The 13478-nt window shown below is 39.7% G+C and overlaps 2 long non-coding RNA genes across 2 annotated transcripts; one reads left to right on the forward strand and one right to left on the reverse strand.

Annotated features, from left to right (window-relative positions):
- Positions 1 to 1554: 1554 nt before the first annotated feature.
- LOC131683283 (uncharacterized) lies at positions 1555 to 3899 on the forward strand. The gene is made up of 3 exons (XR_009304467.1): positions 1555 to 1772; positions 1823 to 2162; positions 2257 to 3899. It is a non-coding gene; the product is annotated as an uncharacterized LOC131683283 (long non-coding RNA).
- A 2014-nt stretch (positions 3900 to 5913) lies between these two features.
- Positions 5914 to 6985, reverse strand: LOC131683284 (uncharacterized). Its single transcript, XR_009304468.1, has 2 exons — positions 6848 to 6985; positions 5914 to 6778 (listed from the first exon to the last, which is right to left on the reverse strand). It is a non-coding gene; the product is annotated as an uncharacterized LOC131683284 (long non-coding RNA).
- Between the last annotated feature and the right edge of the window lie 6493 nt (positions 6986 to 13478).

The following is a 13478-nucleotide window of genomic DNA, read 5'->3' on the forward strand; positions in this document are numbered from 1 at the left end:
CAAACGTTCTTTTCAGAACCACCATTATTACCATAGAGAATTATTTGAAAATTTCCCATTCAAACGTGATTCTGTTGAATATTATTAGATTTAAATTAACGTCTCGAATTGAAATCACGACGCTCCGGTTATGTGACAGACATTACCCACCCATCTTTTTTTATTGTGACCACGACACCCCATTTCAATATTTCTGAATGAACAGAAGGTCGAGTTTGGAAAGTTTGTAACTTTCATTGTACTTAACCAAATTACACAATGTTCGCACTAATGATTCAGAAATATGATCAGGAATCTTCTGTTAGATTTGTAAGTATGTATAATTTACATGAATAAAGAAAAATTGATTTTCAGGAATCAATTATTATCTGTTCTTCCATTGGCCAGTACTACGCGACTTCCTCATGCTAACAATTAATTTCATCGTTAGCCATCTCCCTCACCAAGGCCAACAACGCCAACAAAACCGGTCCTTTTCAGGACCACCATCATTTTTGTAAAGAATAATTTGAAATATTCCTCGCCCAAATCACCTTTTGTCCGAAAATTCCAATGAGTATCAACATATTTGAAGAACGTGTTCCTTATGTATTCTACATCTCTCCGGTTATGTCGCAGACATTACCCACCCATCTTTTTTATTGTGACCACGACACCCCATTTCAATATTTCTGAATGAACAGAAGGTCGAGTTTGGAAAGTTTGTAACTTTCATTGTACTTAACCAAATTACACAATGTTCGCACTAATGATTCAGAAATATGATCAGGAATCTTCTGTTAGATTTGTAAGTATGTATAATTTACATGAATAAAGAAAAATTGATTTTCAGGAATCAATTATTATCTGTTCTTCCATTGGCCAGTACTACGCGACTTCCTCATGCTAACAATTAATTTCATCGTTAGCCATCTCCCTCAGCAAGGCCAACAACGCCAACAAAACCGGTCCTTTTCAGGACCACCATCATTTTTGTAAAGAATAATTTGAAATATTCCTCGCCCAAATCACCTTTTGTCCGAAAATTCCAATGAGTATCAACATATTTGAAGAACGTGTTCCTTATGTATTCTACATCTCTCCGGTTATGTCGCAGACATTACCCACCCATCTTTTGTGGATACCAAGTTACTGCAGATCAAATCGATAGCGCTCAGTCGGCTTACCCGGTACCTGGTCAAACCATTCGCAATTTGATTCGGAATCCTGAATGAATTCAATATGGAATCCAGTTGAAAGGCAACAACCGATTCCGAAACCTACTGAGTCAGAATAGGTTATTGCATTTGAGCTAAGTCGAAATCCTTATTGAATTCATTCAAGATACCGAACCGGTTTCGGAATCGGTTTGACTGAGTATATTTGAGTAAACCGAAGGCGTTAGTATAAAGGTGCGCAAAGAGTGTGCAGAGCGTGAAGCCAAAAAAGTCTACTTAAGCTTAGTATGCACCTCTTGCGAAATGAGCTTGCGGAAAAATTCTCCTTATTCCGCATGGAATTTTGACATTTGTTCACGAAAACTTGACAACCAAGTTTCAGTGCGTTTGCCATCAGATGTCGCTTCTGACTGTTGAAAAGAGATCAGCTGTTATTTGTTTATATTTTTGCTGAAAATAAAATTATTGATCATTTCCAAAAAGCAAAATATATTTTCATAATGTAATGTTTTTTACTCTAATTTTTTGAGCCGAGGTGTAAATTATACAACTAGACAATTTGTGTAGACCCTAAAAGTCCAGTGAAAAGTGACTACCTCTCAGTATGAAGTGCAAGTATGGTAACCAATAGCGTTTTCATTCCACTCCTAACGGGTATTTTCCAGATGATAGGTGCAGATTTCTATGGAAAAACAGCTTCCGCCAATGTTCATGTGGTACAGCGGTCCGAATACGGAAGCACTTATACCAGTGAGAAGGTTGTTGAGTAGCACAATTTAAACTTCTACAAGAAAGTCTCGTTAGGTGGTTGTAGTTGTTGGTTACAACCAAGTCATCTTCAAGTTAACAAGACTATTCAATTCTGCGGAGCACCGAAGGGATCGATCACAATAAATAAAACGATCCCTTTCAAGGTTCAATTCAACCAAAAGCAGCTACGTTTAGCGTCAACGCTTACTAGCAGCTAATATTAAAAAAGACTGCAGAGCCCAGAACAACCGTAAGGTATGCGAAAAGATTTACCGATTTTGTCGCATGATAAAATGTATCTAACAAGATTTGAAGCTTCATGAATACTAAGCTAATTTTCAAATTTCAGATCACCTACAAAATCGATACCCGTGCGCCTTGTTTTTTTGTAAGTGTATTTCTTCAAGCTGACGCTACCGCCGACATCAACTAAGCCACTGTAATCACACTCTACAAAGTCATCCACGCACTCGTCAAGATTAACCTGAACATATATTGCGAACTTTGGTTCCAAATCGCACCAAGTATAGTTATCGGGGGCGGCGCTAAAAGCGTGAAGCACCTTTAGCTATAAACAAGTTCTTTCAATACCGACTGTCAGTATTAGTCTACACTACTTTCTATTTATTTTAGGTCTTTCAATTCAATTGATTCTCGCTACCAAAACTATTTGGAAAAATGAGTGTAAGACTTGTCCATTCCTTTGTATTGGTCATACTTTTGCAATAACAGGAATGAAATTAATAATAAATGCGTCATAAGATCCGACAAATTTGTCTAAGTCCGTCAGTCCGAGTTTATTCTTGTTACAGTATCTGAAATACTGCGTCATAACGTCCGGAATCTCATGACGCACACTGACATTGAAATGTTATGACACAGAGGTAATGCTTAGTATTCTGGTTCATACTAAAACTAAAAAGCAATATTACTAAAAAATACTGAACGATTTTCGTTGAGATCTCGGTTGAGAAATTACTGTCATGTGATTTCTCTGAACACTGGAGGTTTGCTTATCATTTTTTAGACAGATTGAAAATAAATCGCCATTTTCTTCACACCTATGGCATATTGTATGCCGATAAGTTTTCAATCGTGCAGGTCATTTATTTTAGGTTGGCAAGGGAACTTCGTGGATTGAGAGAATGCACGAACAAACTCGCTACTGGGATCAATGTGAGGATCTGTAAAAAAAACTCGCGAATCAGTCCGTTAAGCAAGCCGGGATGTTAGTGTACTTATCTCATTTGTTGTAATATTGAGGTGATCCAGAAGATTAAGGTTGAACAGAGAATGCGCAAAAATCGAAAACGCAGTACTGTAACAACATTCTACATAAGCTGATTGATTTTTATGAAGATCTAACACACGGTGTGGAAAAAACTGTTTTTTTCGTTTTCAATTTTTGACCATTCTCTGTCCAACCTTAATAATTTAAAATTTTCAAAAGCATGCGGCGCATGGATGGATTCGGAGTGGGACAGCCCTGATAACCATCTTATCATTCAAGAGCCTAACGACCTGTTCAGGGTCATCCAAACAATATGTGGAATAGCTGGACTATATGGGTTAAAATTGGCGTATAATATTTTTATTAGGGAGGACAGCTTAGCGAGCGTGTTCAAAATAATTGCAGAAAGTGTAGCAGATGAAAAAAAAATTAATTTAGATTTCAACTTTCCAACTTTTGGCGATATTTAATTGATACATAAACTGAAAATGACCAAATAAATAAATAATAAAATATCTAAAATAATTAAACATACGAACAAATAGATGGGTATAATTAAATAAATAAACAAATAAATAAATAAGTTTTTAATTAATAAATGAAAAATAGATTAGAATGAATAAACCTATAAATATAAACAGATCAATAAATGAATAAATAAATAGAGACAGGGACAGAGAATGACCGGAACGGAGAGAATAGAGAAACGGTGAAAATTCACCTTTTTATTAGAAACACCGAGAAAAGATGTCCTCAAGCAGGAATCGAACTTGCGATCTCCCAGTTCCTAGTTGGGTGATTACAGGTTCGATTCATGCTTGAGGACATATCTTTTTTCGGTGTTTTCTAGTGACCCATTCATGATCGCAGTGGACTAGTGCTTGAGACCTTGTTGGAAATTTATAAGCGCTAAAACCTTCATTCAATTTCCAGGGTGTATCTGTTGACGAGATCACGGGAATAAGCATGTGTGGAGGACCGCAACTGCATGTTCGCGCCCATGCCGTCGCGAAGACCATGTGCGTTCGTACGTTCGGAATGAGAGAAATTGTGAGTGTATATGAGAAAATATACAATTGATTGTGTTAGTGAGTGCTAGCATGAATCTAATCCAAGATGTAGCAACAAAAAGGAAAATAACATGTCGAATAAAGAAAAAAACGATGCAAAAAGATTAAGTAGAAGCGTATCAATTGACCGATACCGTTCACTGAAAAACAAAAATATGCAGAGTTAGCATACTTTCTATTCCCGTCTCTTTTATACTGCTGTGATTTTTATGCATTTTCTAGCATAAACTTGTAATAAGCATTCAATTAGTAGATAGACCGAATATATCCAATGCATACAATATACAGCAGAAGAAACGAAAAGCAGATATAAAAGTATGTATAATGCATAAATAAAGGGCGTGTTCGTGATACATGAGTAGTGGAAAAGCAGAACTAGACAAATGAATGAAGTAGAAGAAAATACTACATGTTGCATGCAATCAGACCGCCTGAGCTCGTCCAAACGCCAGCAAATATCTTCCTACCACCAACGCAAACTACATTCTGTTAGAATCCCTTCATGCTACGCTGACCGGGAATGGATGATTTATGTCCATCGGCAAATTAATCGTACCTTAACCTATCCAATCCGATCCTCCCAAATGAGCCGAGTCGAATATACGAATTACGAACACCAGTAAAGTGTCCAACCAATCCAAGGAAGGGCCACAAACCAATCAATCACGCACACCATCTCTGCATTCACTCCCTGACCCAGCCGCCACAAACACTCAGCCAAACATACACATTCAGACATACGACTAGCAAACAACAATTGCACACACGTACTAAAAACCACAATTACTACATCACAACCACTAACAAGCTTCTACCCACATCTATTTAATTAACCTGTGCCCGATGACGAAGTCGAGCGATAAATCGAAACACAATGACCTCCACTGCGAGCCCTGGCCACCAAGACTGCCATTAAACTGTGGAACAATTTTTGCAAACACGGCCCACAGCTAAAGTCAATCTATGCCGACCCGCTAGTCGGCCACGCCAGTGTGCACACGCTGTTGGCTGACCATTAGTTTGGACTGGTGCTGAGTATGAAAAAATACAAACCATAAAAAAGCCAATAACCCCTTTTTGTCTCCTCGATATACCACTATCGAGGCGTTATGCATTGGGTAATAATGTGATCATCAACCATGTTCAACAAAACATCCAAGGATCCTGTCGTTTTAGACTTTTTCCATAAAGTATATTAGAAATAATAAATATATCAAAGATGAACGAAATATCAATCTATCTTATTCCAATCGCACAGATCACACCGACCCGAGAACGTGACATTTCCATGAGTCAGAAATATTGACCGAGCTAACCAGTCTAAAAACACCGAGAAATTAGCTATCCTTATGGTAATCAAATGCACTCCTGTCCTGAACTATAGTCTCATAGCCTAGCAGGATTCACACCATCCATCACCTAAGCGAGTTGATCAATTAGGAACAAACATCAAAATTACTATTTGTATCAGTACTTTCCATGAGCCTAAGTCAGCTTGTCGCTCGCTGCAAACGCCAGCGTTCCCGGGCCGTCAGACGATCGCTTTGAGATTCGTATTTTCAATTACAGACACGAAAATCTTCGTTGCCGAAATAAAACCATACCCAACCTGTTATATATTTTCTTCCGTGCCAAGTTCTCGATCTCCCGTCGGTTTAAATACCCACAATGAAAGATTGCGGGAAGTATATTCGCTTACAAAATCTCCAATAGTATCGCACTATCTGAAGTACGAAATGATATCGACACTATTTATTTATTTATGTCAATGATGCGAAAATCATGAGCCAGTTGGGCATAACATGCGTGGCGACATGAAAACTGCCACATCGGAAGTGACAATAGTATAAAACATCTTGTGTTTCTTCAGACGTATATGTACCGAGATTGTCTTGGATCCGTAATCGATCCTAGTTGGCATGCTCCACGTAACTACACATATACATCCACCATATAATTAGCATGCTTGGGTTTGCTCTTGAGAAAAAAAGATGTTCAGTCAAACTATCACAAAAATATAATTTCTGAAAACTTTAGCTGTCGGTTTTGAACAAGTAAACACTTCCGACAGTTTCCGGTGCAGTGATTTAATTTTTTTCTGGAGGGAGCCCAAACGGTGCGTGGCCTGACCGCAGCGAGAAATGCATTTTGCCTTCCAGTGTGGGCGTTTTCCATAGTAATCGATTCGTAGCCGGTGACGAAACCCACTTTGCGAGATAGCTCCAGAATGCCCATGACTATCGAAACCATATTGTTAATGCCTGTTTGCTACTACTGGATATTGAATTTAGAATATTCCGTCCCGTCATACAGCACGCCTCGATGCATAAGCTAGAAATCCAAACTGGCAATTTGGCTTCCGAAAGAAAGTTATCGGGTGATTTGGGACAACGGAACTTTACACTTTTTCGCAACGACACTAATCTATGGTAGATCGATGGATGGTGCTGATGAAAAAGACTGCTCTAGTGATTTTGAAAGTTTGCATGAGTTTTCACCATTCTTTCAACTTATTCACCTATCGTATAACTTTTCACCGTTGCGACTGAATCTGCGTTTGTTCGAGCGTGCTGCAAATAATCATTACATATTGATTAATTATTTTGAGTTAAAAATTCCGATCATATTTTAAAACTTACCATTCGATTATCAAATATTGCATCATAAAATAAAATTCACGACCAAAAAATTTTGACAAATTGCGATGAACAAAATAATAGAAAAAAAACATGACTGAGTTTTTTAATATTTTTTTATCGGAATCTGTCAAAATTTCGCGAGCCTCTGAGCGGAATAATATCGCTGTCCAATATTTCGCAAGGAAAAATCTTGCCTTGGTGACAGCGCATAGAAAGCTGCGCTATCTCGCGGAAGTAATAAGAAACTTATCGTTTGTCGAACCGTGTCTCGGCTAACTGCAATTTTCGTTATCGTTTTCGCGAGAGGTGCGTACCGCTTACGAAAACAAAATGAAATTTTTTTCGCAAGCATTTCGCGGCGTTTTTTATGCATAGGTTTTGTATAGGAAATTTCATTTCGCAAGAGGTGCATACTTAGCTTTATCGAGCAAAATTGCTACAAAGACGGATTCCAATTGTGCACGATAGGTAGACTTTTTTGACTTCACTCTTAGCGCAATTGTTCTCTATAAACTGTGGAGTAAACCGGACAAATAAGTGAATCACAGGTTGGTTTGCACATCCGCCGGCGGGTTTGATAACACCTCGTCAGGCTTTGTGCAGCTTGGTATCCTTCGCTGCGACTATGTGGTCCAGCCACACAACGCTAGTTTTGCTGCATAACATCACTGGCAGAGCCCTACGTCACTGTTACTAGTGTTATTAAGCACAACTGAGGAATGATAAATTCAATAATTTGTAAATTCAAAAACTGAACGAAATTCTAAAACAGGATAAATTATGTACATTATAAAAATCAGAAATACAAGATGTTGAGAGCGAAAAATTTATAGTTTTTTAAAAATAAATGACAGAAGTAACAAAAATATATAAATTGCTTGCTAAAAATATCTAAAATTCAAGATATCTGTAATCAAAAATTTAAAAATTTTGAGAATAGAGAATTCCAATAACAACAAGAAACATCCAGAAAAATTAAAAAAATTGAATATTCCAAAATTAAACAATGTTATAATTAAAAAAGTCTAAAATTCAAAAATCAAATCTTCAAAAATTCAGGAAAGTTGAAGAATTCAAATGTTAAAAATTATAAACTTCAAAAATCGAAATGTTCATAAAGTAAGACCCAAAAATTCAGGAACACAATGATACAAAAATTCATGTAATGCAATTCAAGTATTACAAATTCAATAGTTCTAAAATACAAAGATGCCAAAATTCCAAACAAATTAATACAACCACAATAAAAATACAAATACAAAAAGAAAAACGCTTTTAATCCACCTAACAGTGTGATGAGACATTTCTTATAACTCTTATCACTCTCTTCGGATATTATATCGTTTGAGAACATTTAGAACTTGATGCTTCGCGATGTTTTTGATAACACATACTACATGGGATTGTGGCAGGACTCAGAGAATCGCTCAAATCAGCATAGGACAACATCAGTGCTAGAAATCTCAAACCAAATCAATAGGAAAGCGAAAAAATGGCCCATAAAATAGACATACCATCGAATTATTGTTAATGCCCTGTTAATAAACTATCTAAATTGTGGTGGGAAAACTGAATTTTCCTAAAAAGGTTATTTATTAATCATTCGCATGTATGAAAAAAGCCTTATGTTTACATTTGTGAGTATCGCCCTTTTCACAAAAAAGCGTTGAAATGAAATCGCAGCTCCTGATATCACGCTATCTCTGAAGTGCATGCGTGCATAGTTCCAAATTTTACTTCGACATCGACTTTTTCTAAAGGTGACTTCCCAGTAGTATCCTTGATTTGAATTATTATCGCTAATCCTAATGCCAAAGAACAAATAAAAACCTCTCGAAAACGAACCGTTTGGGAAAATCATCATCATTACTGAAATTTTCATTTTCACGAAACTTTTCGATAACCTTCCGTGCACTGGGTGCACTGTGCTCTGAAAATCTAGCGAAATCGTCTTAGGGCACCAGCGGGTCTAATTCAGAGCTATCTGCGCGGCGAATTAAATCTGTAAAGAACACTAAAAATAATTTCTATTCCATAATTTTCAGTTCAGCAATTCGAGAGATCGTGCTCACCGAAAGCCATGAAAAATAGACTACGTTGTTAAGCGATGGTCACTATTTATTAAAAATCACGGTTAAATAAAAAATTAAACTATTAAAATATTTCAAATAGTTTATAATTTTCACAAACATATTAGGAAAAATTGTTTTACGAAAGCTTAGTAATATTGTGTAGGAAAAAAGCTGAAAACTTTAGTATTTTCTCTATCTGCAACATATAAACCCTTAAGTATACCAATTAATTGGTATACGAATTGGAATAGGTTCGCCAAATTTTGGAAGAAGTCTATAAAATAACCCCTTGACAGCTGCCTAAAAATTGTTGTAGTTCGATGCAATAAAAAATCATATTTGGCAATTCATATTTGGCTGATAAAATTGGGGTGTCAATGTATTATAATAGATATTCAGCATTCGAAAAAGTTTCTTTCGAGTGTAAAACGACTTTGTTTCTACCAGAGTTTTTAATAGTAGAGTTGCGTAAAGAGGATTGGCAACATTGGACCAATCATTGGTCTTTTTTAAATTTTGGCAACCTTTTATTTTTAGTTAAATTTCAAATGACTTCACCCGAACGCTTCAGTTAGAAGCAGCCCGGGGACGACTTGACAGATAGTGCTTGTTTCATATATGTACCACAGATAGTGCTTGTTTCATATATGCTTTTTTTGGTTCAGTGTATTCCTACCGATTAGTTGTTTACATAAATCGCTCCAACTATTTTTACTTTTTGACGAGTTTTGTGAAGTTTTTATCGTTGTTTGTCGTGTTAATCGACTCAGTATTTTGTTTTTAACATTGTTTTTGTGCAGTGTGAAAGTGTCTCCTGTTTGATTTTGTGTTGCGAAAAAATCAGCGAAGAACGTAATTGAGTGAACTTCTGTGACTTAACCACCAAACTTTCCACCGACCGCAGCGCCATCTATATTTCATTGTTCGCATTCTCAGATCGGCACGCATTATGGCAAGTGCATGTGATCACTGCGCGAAAACCGTCAAATCGGATGACGACTTTATTGAATGCATGGGTTTTTGCAATAATGTGGTACATATGCAATGTGGGAAACAACTTAACAAGCCGTTTTTGAAAAAACTTGCGGAAAACCCAAACTTATTTTGGATGTGCAATGAATGTGTCAAGCTGATGAAGTTTGCTCGCTTTCGCGACACCGTTTCTTCACTTGGATGTGTTATCGCTGCTATCGCTGGGAAAACGGATGACGTCTGTGCTGAGCTAAAGGCCGAGTTATCCAAAAATAACCAGCAAATTTCGCGCCTGGCTAGAAAGGTTTCAACAGCTACTCCAGTCCGGCCAAACTCCGGTACCTCTCGACCACCTCAGAAACGTCGTCGCGAGGATGGCCCTGATCCGAGCAATATTCTTGTTGGTAGTCGAAAGCTAGTCGATAATAGCAACATTTTTACGGTTCCACCTCCCGCGCCGTTGCTCTGGATGTATCTTTCGCGCTTTCATCCTAGCGTTAGCAAAGAGACTGTCGAAAAAATGTCTAAAGAAGGACTAAATTGTAACGAGGAGATAAAGGTTATTCCGCTTGTTAAAAAAGGCATAGACGTCAGTACTTTGAACTTCATATCCTTCAAAGTTGGAGTTCACCCAAAGTACCGTGATGCAGCTCTTAATCCTGACACATGGCCGCAAGGCATACTGTTCAGGGAATTTGAAGACAGCCGTACCCAGAACATTTGGAGTCCGCCGACTGATTTTCCACCGCCTCCAGAAGAAGCAAGTACCTCTCTAATGCAACCCGGCCCATCAATGGTCCTGCAGAGGACTCCGCAACGATTGGCCATGCCACTATACCAAGCCACACCGCCCTTGTGAAGGAGTATCGATGCCGATCGCATACTGGGATGCAACGCAGTTGGTACTATGGAAGCCCTCGATCCCCCCGCTACAGTCGAGCCCTTGCCGCCAGCGTTCATCAGTCGTCCCGGTCCTGTATGTGTGGGTGGGGAAAGGGTCTTCCAAGCCGCCTTTCTCGGCAAGTATAATAAAAATTGTAACGATACAACGGTTGAACCGATTCACGCTTCTAGCTCATCGTACGAATCTCGCCGCAAGCTGCTACCACCCCGTTCCTGCTCTCCGCATTCCGCCATCGGGTTCCAACGCATACTGGGACGCACCGCAGTTGGCACTATGGAAGCCCTCGATCCCCCCGCCACAGTCGAGCACTTGCAGCCAGCGATCATCAGTCGTCCCGGTCCTGTGTGTGGGATGGGTGAAAGGGTCTTCCAACCTGCCGCAAATGGCAAGTATACATCTGTTCCGAACACTTCAAGCGCTGATGTATTCTTCGCTTCCAGTTTTTTGCCTTTTGCTCCGACATCTTGTTATCAGATGCCAACCATTTCTCTCGACGACGACGATAGTCGTATTTTGGGGCGCGACGCAGTTGATTCGGGATGCCTCGAATCCCTCACCACAGTCAACCAGGCGACCGTGAACCGTTCCGATACTGTTCGTGAGATTGACGAAAGGATCTTCCTACACGGCAACATGGCTTCGCTCTCTGCTGTACCTGATCCGTCCTCCAACAACATCTAGGTTTACTACCAGAATGTTGGTGGCCTAAATTCATCAACGGACAGCTATTTGCTCGCGACCACGGGTTGCTGTTACGACGTTATCGCCTTGACCGAGACGTGGCTCGACAACCGTACTCTGTCTCGCCAGGTCTTTGGTTCAACACTCGATGTCTACCGCTGTGACCGTAATGCCCTCAACAGCCACAAGACATCAGGCGGTGGTGTGCTTATCGCCGTTCGGCGTGGTATAAAAGCCCGAGTGATCAACGATGACCGGTGGGCGAGCTCCGAGCAAGTGTGGATATCAGTGAAACTTGCCGATCGCAATCTGTTCCTGTGTGTTGTGTATTTTCCACCTGACAGAATTCGTGATTCCAGCCTGATCGATGTACATCTTTCCTCCGTTTCTTTTATCGCCTCGATCGCCGCCCCGTCTGATGATATCGTTATACTGGGCGACTTCAACTTACCTGGCTTGACGTGGTGCCTAGCAAGTAATGGTTTTCTAAGATTGGATATCGAAAAATCTGCGCTTATTAACAATGCCAGTTGTATTTTGGACAACTACAGCAGCGCAACTCTTCGGCAAATTAATAATGTCACCAACGAGAATGGACGTACATTGGACCTCTGCTTTGTAAGTGCCCGGGACTGCGCTCCGTACTGCTGCACTGCACCGACTCCTTTAGTCAAGCAGGTGCGTCATCATCCCCCACTACATCTTGTATTCGCTGGTAACTTAGGAGTGAATTTTGAAAACGTCTCAAGCTCTATCGTCTACGATTTTAAAAACGCTGACTACGACAGCATCGTTAGCACGCTGTTGGATATAAACTGGGACGAAAATATTAACAATGACGACGCGAACGAAGCAGCGATGACGTTTTCTAGTATTCTTAACTACCTTATCGACCGCCATGTACCAAAACGAACAATTAGTACCGATGAACACCCTCCCTGGCAATCAACCGTCCTAAGACGTTTAAAATCTGCCAAACGAGCTGCATTTAAAAAATTCTCGAAGCATAAGACACTTGCATTACGAAATCACTACTTTGAACTCAACCACGAATACAAACAACAAAGCAGACGCGCCTTTTTTAGACACCAGCGAAACGTCGAGCGTCAACTGAAATCCAAGCCCAAGTCGTTCTGGAAGTATGTTAACGAGCAGCGAAAGGAATCCGGTTTGCCATCTTGTATGTCGTTTAATGGAGTTTTAGGCACCGACACTAAGGAAATTTGCCAACTGTTCTCCGACAAATTTTCAAGCGTTTTTTCCAACGAGCGCTTGCCACCACAACAAGTCGCTGCCGCCGCTAATTTAACTCCTTCTCTAGGACGAACCATCAACCGAATTTGTGTCGATAATGCTGCCATTCTTGCAGCAAATGCCAAACTGAAAGCATCTTGTTCCCCAGGTCCAGATGGTGTTCCCTCGATTTTTGTCAAAAAGTGCATCAGCGGGCTTCTTGAACCACTTCGGCGAGTCTTCGAGCTATCACTCACTACTGGTACATTCCCTTCCTGCTGGAAAGCAGCGCACATGTTTCCAGTTCATAAAAAAGGAAACAAATCGAACATTGACAATTATCGGGGAATCTCGTGTTTAAGTGCTGTATCAAAACTGTTCGAGCTGGTTGTGTTAGATCCTATTTTCTTTCACTGCAAACACTACATTGCAGATGACCAACACGGTTTCATGCCTAAACGATCGACAACGACAAACCTGCTCTCGTTCACAACATATGTAATGGATGGATTCGCTGACGGATTGCAAACCGATGCTATTTATATGGATCTATCTGCGGCCTTCGACAAAATCAACCATGATATCGCAATAGCGAAGCTGGACAAACTCGGCATTCATGGACAACTTCTGCGCTGGTTTCGTTCCTACCTCGATGGAAGGCAACTCCAAATCAGCATTAAGGACTGTCTATCTGCACCATTCTTCGCTACATCCGGCATACCACAAGGAAGCCATCTCGGTCCAGTAATATTCCTCCTCTACTTTAATG

The sequence above is a fragment of the Topomyia yanbarensis genome, chromosome 2, assembly GCF_030247195.1.
Source record: "Topomyia yanbarensis strain Yona2022 chromosome 2, ASM3024719v1, whole genome shotgun sequence".
NCBI lineage: Eukaryota > Metazoa > Arthropoda > Insecta > Diptera > Culicidae > Topomyia > Topomyia yanbarensis.